Source organism: Heterodontus francisci, chromosome 34 (assembly GCF_036365525.1).
Source record: "Heterodontus francisci isolate sHetFra1 chromosome 34, sHetFra1.hap1, whole genome shotgun sequence".
Taxonomy (NCBI): Eukaryota; Metazoa; Chordata; class Chondrichthyes; order Heterodontiformes; family Heterodontidae; genus Heterodontus; species Heterodontus francisci.
The window spans coordinates 5,731,226-5,744,308 of NC_090404.1; positions in this window are offsets into that span (position 1 = coordinate 5,731,226).

The following is a 13,083-nucleotide window of genomic DNA, read 5'->3' on the forward strand; positions in this document are numbered from 1 at the left end:
CACAGTGTCCTTCTGGAGAGAAAGGGAGAAATAAACTTTCAGATGGTGTAATGGATGTTGTTTTTAGATGGTAAAGATGGAGGTGGGAATGTGTAGAATGGGGAATTTACAGCTAAGGAGGAACAGGAAGGGAAAAAATGATCTACACAAAGTAGAATTGTCTGTTTTGAATTTCTATCCTATACTTAAGGCAGTGAATGTTGTAAAAATAATTTTATGGGAATTAGAAAAAGACATACAAACATACGAATAGGAGCAGGAGTAGGCCCCTCGGCCCCTCAAGCCTGCTCTGCCATTCATCGAGATCATGGCTGATCTGATTGTAACCTCAAATCCACATTCCCGCCTACCTACAACAACCTTTCACCCCCTTGCTTATCAACACTCTATCTACCTCTGTCGTAAAAATGTTCCAAGACTCTGCTTCCACCACCTTTTGAGGAAGAGAGTTCCAAAGACTTACGACTGTCTGAGAGAATAAAAAAATTCTCCTCATCTCTGACTTAAAGGATTTGCAGATAGTAAACTCAAATCAAACATGGCATCAAGATCTGACAGTGTCACTTGATTCATCAGGATCTGAATATCATCCGTCTTTGGATATGGAAGGAAAACGCACCAATCACAAGGTGAGAAATATGCACATGTTCTGTATGTGAACCAATTGTAAGGCCTCTGAGACTCCTGCGCCACCTGAATTAATAGTGTGGGGACTGTGAGAATAGATTCATTTGCCGTCTGAGCTGTAGACCCATGGATACAGTTATTTCAATCGGATCACAAAAAATTATTTCCTATTTATGACCTAAGGCACTCAATGAGGGGCTGTTACCCAGCATTCCAGGCGGGGGTGAATGTGCCCTATTCACTCTAATAGGAGCTCAGAGCGCAGGCGCGGAGCTGGACTATAGTTGGAGCTTGCCCATTATCATGTGCAGGGGGGCGGGGGGATGGGGTGGGCGGAGAGGTTTCAGAAACACCTGGTGTAGGCCGCAAGCCCCGAATAAGAACCTCCAGGTCCCCGCGTTTGAGGCTCCGGGGCTTTGACCCGGAACAGGCCCGTGCAATGGCCGCCATCTTGGCTGAGTGGGGACCAAAGCACATACGTTGTCATCTTGGTGACGACACAGAAAGTGGGCGGGGCTTCAGGGTCCCAGTGATCACTGTGGTTGACAGGGCCCTCAACCGTGTCCAGCCCATTTCCCGCAACTCTGCCCTCACCTCCCTCCCAGAACCACGACAGGGTTCCCCTTGTCCTCACTTTCCAGCCCACCAGCCTTCACATCCAAAGGACCATCCTCCGCCATCTCCAGCGTGATACCACCACCAAACACATCTTCCCCTCCCTTTCCCTGTCAGCATTCCGAAGGGATTGTTCCCTCTGTGACACCCTGGTCCACTCCTCCATTACCCCGACACCTCATTTCCTTCCCATGGCACCTTCCTCTGCAATCGCAGAAGGTGTAATACCTGCCCATTTACCTCCTCTCTCCTCACTAAGGTCCCAAACACTCATTTCAGGAGAATCAGCAATTTACTTGTACTTCTTTCAATGTAGTATACTGTATCCGCTACTCACAATGTGGTCTCCTCTATATTAGGGAAACCAAACGCAGACTGGGTGATCGCTGTGAGGAACACCTCCGCTCAGTCCGTAAACATAACCCCGAGCTTCCCGTTGCTGTCCATATCAACAACCCCCCACCCCCACTGCTCGAACACCCACATCTCTGACTTGGGATTGCTGCAGTGTTCCAGTGAACATCAATGTAAGCTCGAGGAACAGCATCTCATTTACTGATTCGGCACACTACAGCCTGCCGGACTGAACATTGAGTTCAATAATTTCAGAGCATGACGGGTCCCCCTTTTTACTTTTATTACTTTTTATTTGTTTATTTTATTTTAGTTTGTTTCTACTGTGCCTACCGACTGTTTTTTTTCAATGTTTTTCCTTAGGGCCAGGGTTGTTTATTTTTCTGTCCATTAACACCCTCTCTGCACTAACGCTTTGTCTTTCAGCTCACCATTAACATACCGTTTGCCTTTGTTCAATGACCTTCTGGTCAGTTATTCTCTGTGACCTTGTCCTATCAGCATCTTCTATTTTGTTGTTTCTTGCCCCACCCCCGCTTTACTTGCTTAAAACCTTTTACATTTCTAATATTTGCCAGTTCTGAAGAAGGGTCACTGACCTGATATGTTAACTCTGCTTCTCTCTCCACAGATGCTGCCAGACCTGCTGAGTATTTCCAGAATTTCTTGTTTTTATTTAAGAAAAGATATACTTACACTGGAGGCTGTGCAGCGAAGATTTACTAAATTGGTCCCTGGGATGAGGGGGTTGTTCTATGTTGAGAGGCTGAGTAAATTGGGTCTATATTCTCTGGAGTTTAGAAGAATGAGAGGTGATCTAATTGAGACATACAAGATTCTGAAAGGGCTTGATAGGATAGAAGCTGAGAGATTGATCCCACTGGTCAGGGAGTCTAGAACACGGGGACACAGTCTCAGGATAAGGGGTCAATCATTCAAGGCTGAGATGAGGAGAAATTACTTCGCTCAAAGGGTTGTGAATCTTTGGAATTCTCTCCCCCAGAGGGTTGTGGATGCTCCATCATTGAATACATTTAAGGCTGGAAAAGAAAGATTTCTCATGGGGAATCTAGGGAAAGGGGTAGCGGGCTGGAAAGTGGAATTGAAGCCCAAGATCAGCCATGATCGTATTGAATGGCGGAGTAGACTCGATGGGCCATATGGTCTACTTCTGCTCCTATTTCTTGTGTTGTTGTGTTCTGGACAGACTGGGGCCTGGTCATGTCACTGTCCCCCTGTTGATTAGTTGAAAAATGCAGCAAATGTTCTCAGCAATGACCTTGTAGAGATAAGTTCACAGATCATCAAAAAGCAGCTCCCTGGAATGTCTCTGGTCAAAGCAGCCATGGCACCTGGATTAACATGACAATGGGCAAGATCTCAGCACCGATTAGCCCCTTTCACATTTTAAATCTGTTCCCTCTTTATAGCGGGGGATGTGTAAATGGTGCTGCTGAGACTGTCCATGTTAGTGAGTGACAGAGAGAAAATGAGCACTGGGATCTTGCTGTGCCTTTTATTTTAAAGTTTTGCCTGGTTTTCATTTCTCTCTGGCATGATTTTTTTAAAGCTGCCACATGTCGATGCAGAGAGAGAGATTTAGATTTTTTAGATTTAGAGATACAGCACTGAAACAGGCCCTTCGGCCCACCGAGTCTGTGCCGACCATTAACCACCCATTTATACTAATCCTATGCTAATCCCATATTCCTACCACATCCTCACCTGTCCCTATATTTCCCTACCACCTACCTATACTAGTGACAATTTATAATGGCCAATTTACCTACCAACCTGCAAGTCTTTTGGCAGGAAACTGGAGCACCCGGAGAAAACCCACGCAGACACAGGGAGAACTTGCAAACTTCACACAGGCAGTACCCAGAATTGAACCCGGGTCGCTGGAGCTGTGAGGCTGCGGTGCTAACCACTGCGCCACTGTGCCGCCCAGAGTGTGTGTTTCGCAAGAGGAATCCTGTAGAGAAAAATAATAATAAATATATATGTTTCTCTGTCACTCATTCTTACCTACAGGAAAGGTTTTCAGGGCTTTGAGATTTTTACAAGGGGGAACGGGTCCCTCAGAAACACAAAGATTGAGAACCGCTGCTCCAGAGCACCCAATGTAAACTGTATATTTCACCCTCTCCATCTCTTCCTGTAACTTTATCTCTGCACCTCCCTGGCTGTTCATATCTCAGACTCTCCACATCTTTCTTTATATCTCTGTATCTCTTGACATCCTTTCATCTCTGTCTTTCTATATTTTTACAAGTTCTGAATCTCTCTCCATCTCTTCTGCCCTTCCCTCTCTGTCAATATCTCTGCCTTCTGCTCTCAGTTCCTATCACTTGTTCCTCCCTCCCTCTATGTTTATTTCTCTCTCACTCAGATCAGTCCTTCTCCCTGGATTCTGTCTCAGTGCCTCTCACTGGGGAGATTTGGACTCGGTGTTGTACAGGTGATAATGACCCGGGATCCTACTTTCCATCTCTTCCATTAACATATTGTTTGCCTTTGCTCCATGACCTTTTGGTCAGCTATGTGGCCTTGGCCAATCTACACCTTCTCCTTTGCTATCTCTTGCCCCACCCCCACCTCACTTGCTTATAACCTGTGACATTTCTAATATTTGTCAGTTCTGAAGAAGGGTCACTGACCCAAAACGTTAACTCTGCTTCTCTTTTCACAGATGCTGCCAGACCTGCTGAGTGGTTCCAGCATTTCTTGTTTTTATTTCAGATTTCCAGCATCCGCAGTATTTTGCTTTTAATTAAATAAATAAATGCACCATTTAGTTTAGTGATACAGCACTGAAACAGGCCCTTTGGGCCACCGAGTCTGTGCCAACCATCAACCACCCATTTTATACTAATCCTACACTAATTCCACATTCCTATCACATCCCCACCTACCTATACTAGGGGCAATTTATAAAGGCCAATTAACCTATCAACCAGCAAGTCTTTGGCATGTGGGAGGAAACCCACACAGACACAGGGAGAACTTGTAAACTCCACACAGGCAGTACCCAGAATTGAACCCGGGTCGCTAGAGTTATGAGGCTGCGGTGCTAACCACTGCGCCATTGTGCCACCCCATGTACCTACATTAGAAATATTTTAAGTTATTGGCGTCAAAGGAACGAATGAAAATTGATTTTATGAATACACAATATGGGGCTATTGTACAGCTGGTATTAGAGAAAACAATTCTGAACACGGTGGACCATTTTGATGATGTTTTACCTGCATCAAATAACTTTATCTCTGTTGATGTAAACTCAGAGACCCTGCCTGTATTTGTTCCAGTCTCACTGCTAACAGGTGATGAAAGTGCCTGTGGAATTGTCACTGAGAGCTGAACACTTTCAAATCCAATTCCACACACCGAGTCCCAGAATCATCACTCAGAATCACCGCTGGGAAAGTAGGAAACTGCTCCAAATACACAACAGGACAGGCAGCTCGTGAAAAACTATTCAACTTTTGGTGTGTAGACTTTTCCCAGAACTACAAATAGGACAGTGTGACAATATAAACGGTGAGTGTGTGTGTGTGTGGCTGTCATGTTTCTGTATAAACTGTGGGTGTTTATGTTCTGAGTGCGATGCTTTGTATGTGTGTCAGTTGTAAATTTACTTTTATTTTTATCATATGCATCAGGTTCTAAATATATAAATATTAATGATTGATACTGTGATACTTGTAAATGTATTGTGGTGTATCAGTGTGGTAGTTCTGACTACATGTGTGTGTTATTTGTGAATGTATCTGTGTACATCTGTGTTGTGTATTTAGGTATAAATGAAGAGAGAAATAAATAGGCAGAAAATACTTTCCAAATGAAGACAGATTCAGCCGAAAAATGAACAAAGAACAGAGACACATGTAAATGGGTTTGTAAGAAGCAGATTATGAAACGGATTTTTTTTCCAGTGCAAAAATTCAAAATCGACACCGATACCTTCAATTATATCTACAATGGTCAGAAAGTTACCTACTAGCCGGCCTTGGTGGTCTAGTGGTTAGGATTCGGTGCTCTCATCGTCTGTGGCCTGGGTTCGATTCCCGGTCAAGGAAGCATGCCTTTACAAAGTTAGTCCGTCAGATATCCTCCAGAAAAAAAGGAACAGTTTCGATCTCTACGAACAAACCAGCGCACTGAAGGAAATGTCCCCCAAGTGACCAAGGACCTTTCCCGTGTTAGGTGTAGTTGATATCTACTGCTCTGCACTAGCGATTACCCTCTTTAGCCTCAGCTCAGAGCAAGTGTTGAGGAAGAAGGTGAAATACTGATTCTTCTGCACTCACTTTAACAAACATTTCACCGTTCCAAACCACACAAGTCAGACTGGAAAATATCCAATACAAAGTCATTAAGGCTCTTCCAAATTGCCTTTTCGGAATCAGATCACTCTCATTCAGATCCATTTGGACGGAAATCGGCCGCCCCACGTCTCCGGGAAACACCATTCTAATCCTGGGAATGGGGTGAGTTTAGTTAGGAAAGTGGATTGCGTGTCATCTCAACTGCACATTCTCAAAATCACATTTCCAGGATGTGAGATTCATGGACAAATTCAACATGTTTCAGCTCTGACAAGAGAAACTGGACAGGTTTACACAGGAACTAGCACTGCGGGACAGGGATACCCAGGGACTAGCACTGCGGGGCAGGGGTACCCAGGGACTAGCACTGCGGGGCAGGGATACCCAGGGACTAGCACTGCGGGGCAGGGATACCCAGGGACTAGCACTGCAGGGCCGGGATACACGGAAACAAGCACTGCGGGGCAGGGATACCCGGGAACTAGCACTGTGGGGCAGGTATACACAGGAACTAGCACTGCGGGGCAGGGATACACAGGAACTCGCACTGTGGGGCAGGGATACACAGGAACTAGCACTGTGGAGCAGGGATACACAGGAACTAGCACTGTGGAGCAGGGATACCCAGGAACTAGCACTGCGGGGCAGGGATACACAGGAACTAGCACTGTGGAGCAGGGATACCCAGGAACTAGCAATGCAGGGCGGGGATACACAGGAACTAGCACTGTGGGGCGGGTATACACAGGAACTAGCACTGTGGAGCAGGGATACCCAGGAACTAGCAATGCAGGGCAGGGATACACAGGGATTTGCACTGTTGCTCAGAGATACCCAGGACCTGGAACTAGGGGACGGGGCTAGGCAGAAAGTAGCACTGCTGGGCAGGTCTACACAGTGTTACAGTCACATGGTGTGGGTTGTGCGTGGTTCCCGCTGTTCAGCTACCACCTGACTGCAGCAAGTGTTTTTGCTATTCGGGCTTTATTTCTGTTTTATTTGTCAAATAATCAGACAGCGACAGGTTTTCTTGTGGGATTAAAAGATGAAGATTAATTATTTATAGAACAATATGCCTTATCGCAAAATTGGTGCCACTGCACCCACTCTGGCATTCACTCGCGCACTCACAGACATACACACAGACAAGAAGAGACAGATAGAGAGGAAAAGGGGTCAGTGTTTCAAGTGGGGTGGGGTTTCAGATTCATGGTAAATCTGTTGAACTTTCCCAGTGGTCAATTTCCCTTTACTTGCAGGCCAGCGGTATTTGTAACTTTCTCTGTTGTTTGAAATTTCAGTTTGAAGACAGGGGATCACTTCCAATTCTCTGCTGCACATGTTGAAATGTAGAATTCACAGCAGGGCACCTTCCTTTTTGGCTTGCTGGATTTCCCCCCCAGCTCTCAGCTGGACAAGCTTTGGTGATGCTTTTTCCTGGGTCTCTCTCTCTGTCTCCAGAGAGCTACCATTTAATCTAGAAGTCTCTCACATCTTGATTCTGTTGGGAAACACGGATGTTACTCCCTGTGGTGACCGCCAATGGCCCAGGATGTGGCTACATCACATCTTCTTTGTTCACAAGAACTCATTCAACTCAAAAACTTCTCTTGATGTTCTCAGGTTGGGTGTAATTGACACCTCTTAGCAATGGAATGGATCCTTCTGGCCTTGCCAGATATTAGGTAATTTGAATATACAAAGGATGATTCAAGACAAAAGCGTTATTAATGGAGCAAGGCAAAAAAGAAAAGATGGGAGACCTGTTCTGGAGCAGTCATCTGTATCTGCTGTTGTTGGGAATGTGTTGCTTCTACGTTCAATTATCTCACTTCTGTTCCACACTGAAAATCTCAATCCTTCTCTGCCATTGTCTGTTGTAAACATTTCATTGATCAAACCACCACAAATCACACAGGAAAAAAGTCTTCAATTTGATGTGAATAAAGTTCAGGAGGAGTTCCCTAATTTCTCCCCCTAATCTAATGAATCAGATCATTCTCATGGGGATCTCTTTTGATGTGATCCCGCCGCTCCCTGTCCCCGAGGAAATGGCCATTCCAATTCTGTTACTCTGAGCAGTTTTTTTGGGACAGGTGTTTAACTGGAAATTCACACTTTTGAAGTGTCATCATTCAATGTACATTCGGCTGCACCGACAAACCTGTCTCACACTTGCAGTGCAGCGGAGGACAGATTTCACTGGTAAACCAGCAATTGTGATATAAACAATTTCCACTTCTTAGCTGCATCTCCTTCCAAACATTGCAATCTATTTTACTCAGGATTTTCTTCCTGGATTTAATATTTACCTACATGGTGCCCTCACCCTGAAGTGAGATTCTCTTCAATATCCAACACAGATTGAATTGCAAACCTGATGGACAAACAATGAAATAACATAAATCCCATGGTGCTGACCGTTACCTGCACAGCAGGCAAGGTCACGTGGTTAAGGTGATGGAACTCAATGCCCTGCGACAACCTCCTTAATGATAGATTCCAGCATTTTCACTATGACTAATGTTAGACTAACTGGCCTGTTGTTTCCTGCTTTCTGTCACCTTCCTTGAAGAGACACAAAAGATGCTGAGACGCTGTTTCCCGGGGCTGGAGAGTCCAGAACTAGGGCAGAATATCAGGACAAGAGGAGCATCATTTCAGTCTGAGATGAGGAGACATTTGTTCAGTCAGAGGGTTGTGAATCTTTGGAATTGTCTCCCCCACAGAGCTCTGGATGTTCAGTCGATGAGTATATTGAAGGCTGAGATGGAGAGATTTTTGGACTGTAAGGGAATCAGGCACTTTAGGGATTGTGTGTGAAATTGTAGTTGATGTGGAGGATCAGTCATGATCTTATTAAATGTCAGAGCAGACTCGAGGGAGCTTATGGCCTAATCCTGCTGTTATTATTCATGTTATTACTGAGTGCCCAGACCACCCAAATCTATGTTATTTATGATTTTGTTTGAACAAGATTGGCAGCTCCATCTAGTCTGTAGTCATGGCCCAGTGGTTAAGGTGGTAAAATAATAATTTGTTGGGGTTTCCTGCGCAGGTTCAAAACCTGCAGAATGTGCTCCTGGCTGTTTCTAAATTTAACCAGTTCTTTGCCGACATAGTTGTCAGTCGTGTGGAAAAAAGTTCTCCACTTTCCAACCTCTACAAGCTTTCACAAAACTTACAGTCATAAATGGAACAAAAATGAGCCAACTGGGTGGATCTCTTTCTGTCTGTCTCTCTTTAGCTCTCCATCACTCTCGGTCTATGTATCTCTGTGTGTCTCTGTGTCTTTCAGTCCCCCGAAGGGGTGAACATATTTTTGACCATCTCAACCTGCATTGATATAATTTGTGTAGTTTCATATTCAAATAATACGGATGAAAATATCAGGATAAAAAGATACAAGAGGAGATGGCATCTTTCTGTATTGTCTTCAGTGGAGACTATTTAGTGACTCAGTGCCCGTATGCTGCAAAGTGGATGATGATTGAAATTGTCACTGAGCAACATTGAAACAGACTGAGACTGAGTAGTTGTGATCCAGTGGTTAGGCGAATGGGGACATCGAGAGAATGAACTAATAAATAAAAATAGACCAAACTGAAATCCCTCAGCCATTAGGAATTGTTTCTACTGCTGTCAGTGTTCTCGCCATACGAATTAGGAGCAGAAGTAGGCCATTCAGCCCATCGAGCCTGGTCCACCATTTAATAAGATAATGGCTGATCTGTTACTGTCTCGAATTCCACGCTCCCTTCGACCACCAATAACCTTTGATTTCCTTGCCTGACATGAATCTATCTACCTCCGTTTAAAAAAAAATATTCAATGACCCCGCCTCCACCACCTTCTCAGTCAGAGAATTCCAAAGTTGCATATCCCTCTGAGAGAGAAAAATTCTCCTCGTCTCTGTCCTAAAAGGGCGTCCCCTAATTTTCAAACAGTGCCCCCTAGGTCTGCACTCACCCACAAGAGGAAACATCCTTTCCACATTCACCCTGTCAAGACCGTTCAGGATCTTATATACTTCAATCAAGTCTCCCCTCACTCTTCTAAACTCCAATGAAAACAAGCCCAGTCTGCCCAACCTTTCCTCATAAGACAACCCATTCATTCCAGGTATCAATCTCGTAAACCTCCTCTGAACCGCCTCCAACGCATTTACATCATTTCTTAAATAAGGAGACCAAAACTGCACACAGTATTCAAGATGTGGTCTCACCAATGCCCTGTATAACTGAAGCATAACATCCTTACTTTTATTTTCAGTTCCTCTCATAATAAAGGATAACATTCCATTAGCCTTCTTTGTTACTTTCTGTACCTGTATACTAACTTTGTGTGACTCATGCACTAGAACACATAGATCCCTCTGCAACTCGAAATTCTGCAGTCATTCTCTGTCTAAGTAATACTCTGCTTTTTTATTCTTCCTGCCAAAGTGAACAACTTCACATTTTCCCACATTATACTCCATCTGCCAGATTTTTGCCCACTCACTCAACCTATCTCTATCGGTCTGCAACCTCCTTATGTCCTCCTCACAACATACTTTCTTAACTATCTTTGTGCCATCTGCAAATTTAGCTACCATGCTCCCCTCATCTAAGTCATTAATATAAATTGTAAAAATTTGAGGCCCCAGAACAGACGCCTGCAGGATTCCACTTGTCACATCTTGCCAATAAGAAAAGGACCCATTTATGCATACTGTCTGTTTTCTGCCAGCCAGCCAATCTTCTATCCATGCTAATATGTTGCCCATTACACCTTGAGCTCCTACTTTGCACAATAACCTTTTATGTGGCACCTTATCAAATGCCTTCTGGAGATCCAAGTACAGTACATCAATGGGCTCCACTTTATCCATGGCGCATGTTACTCCTTCAAAGAACTCCAATAAATTGGTTAAACATGATTTCCCTTTCACAAAACCATGCTGATTATTCCCGATTACCCTGAGTTTTTGCAAGTGCACAGCTACAACCCTCTTAACGATCGATTCTAACACCTTCCCCACAACAGACATCAAGCTAACTGGCCTATAGTTACCTGTTTGCTGCCTCCCCCCACCCTCTCTTCTTGACTAGATGGGTTATATTTGCTACTTTCCAGTCTGATGGATCCTTTCCAGAATCTAGTGAGTTTTGAAAAATTAACACCAACGCATCTACTACTTCATTAGCCACCTCTTTTAAGACCCTAGGATGAAGTCCATCAGGATGCGCGGACTTGTCAGCCCGCAGCTCCATCAGTTTGCTCAGTACCACTTCCGTGGTGATTGTAATTTCACCAAGTTCCTCTCTTCCTTCCACCTCCTGATTTACAGCTATTACTGGAATGTTTTTGTATCCTTTATAGTGAAGACAGAAGCAAAATATTTGTTCATTTCATCCGCCATTTCCTTATTATCTACTATTAACTCCCTATTCTCACTCTCTAGAGGACCAACACTCACTTCACTTACTCTTTTCCTTTTTAAATAGCTGCAGAAACTCTTGTTATCCGTTTTTACATTTAGAGATAGCTTCCTCTCATACTCTGATTTTTTTTCTCCTGATTAACCTTTTAGTCATTCTCTGCCATTCTTGATATTCTGACCAATCATCTGACCTGCCATTCATCTTTGCACAATTATATGGTTTTTCCTTAAGGTTGATGATTTCCTTAATTTCTTTAGTTAACCACGGATGGTGGGTCCTCCCCTTAGAATTTTTATTTATACGCGGAATATACTTAACCTGAGTATTGATCTATCTCCTAGCCTAGTAACCCAGTTCATTTCAGTTAGCTCAGCTTTCATGCCCACATAGTTGCCCTTATTTAAGTTTAAGATACTGGTCTTCTCTCTTTCAAACTGGATGTAAAATTCAATCATATTGTGATCGCTGCTACCTAGAGGTGCCTTTACTCTGAGGTCATTAATTAATCCTGTCAGGTTACACAATACCGAGTCTAATGTAACCTGCTGTCTGGTTGGTTCCAGAACGTGCTGCTCTAAGAAACTATCTCGAAAGCATTCTATGAACTCCTCATCCAGGTTCCTATTGTCAATCTGATTTCCCAGTTTATATGTAGATTAAAATCACCCATGATTACTGCCATCGCTTTATCACAAGCACCCAATATTTCTTCTTGTACACTTCGTCCTACATTGTGGTTACTGTTCAGGGGCCTGCAGACCACTCCCACTCGTGACTTCCTTCCCCTACTATTCCTCATCTCCACCCAAACTGATGCTACATCCTGATCTCCTGAACCAAGGTCATCTTTAACTATTACACCAATGCCATCCTTGATTAACAGTGCTACCCCTCCACCTTTACCTAGCTTCCTATTCTTCTTGAACATCATATACCCCTCAATATTCAGGATCCAATCCTTGTCATCCTGCAACCACATCTCCATAATGGCTATCAGATCATATTTATTTACTTCAATGTGTGCCATCAGTTCATCTACTTTGTTATGATTGCTACATGCATTCAGATACAGAGCCTTTAGTTTTGCCTTTTTGTAATACCTAGTCTTGACTGTTGGTGTGTTCTTAGGTTTTGTTCTCTCTGTCCCTTTCTGCCACTCTCCACCCTTCATTTCCCATATTACTATTCTGCTCTCCTGCCTTGGACTCGGCCCCTTGGTTTACTACATCTACCAAGGCTTGATCCCTCTCCTCCTTGTTTAGTTTAAAGCCCTCTCTACTTCCCTAGTTAAACGGTTTGCTCGAACACTGGTCTCAGCACAGTTCAGGTGCAGACCATTCCAAAGGTACAGCCCCCACTTTCCCCATTGCTGGTGCCAGTGCCCCATAAACTGAAACCCACTTCTCCCACACCAGTCTTTGATCCACGTAGTCATTTCACTAATCTGCTGTGCCCTCTGTCAATTGGCACGTGGCTCAGATAATAATCCAGAGATTAGTACTCTTGAGATCCTGCTCTTTAATTTGGTGCCTAGTTCCTCATACTAAGCAGAACCTCTTTCCTAGTCCTACCTATGTCGTACCATCAAGGACCACGACAACTGGATCCTTCCCCTCCCACTCCAAGTTCCATAGTGCTGCTGCTTGTGTCTGCGTTCTACGTTCATTCTTTCAGCTGAATCTGTCATTTGGAAAATACTTTCTCTCTGACTTTTCCATTGTACTTAAATA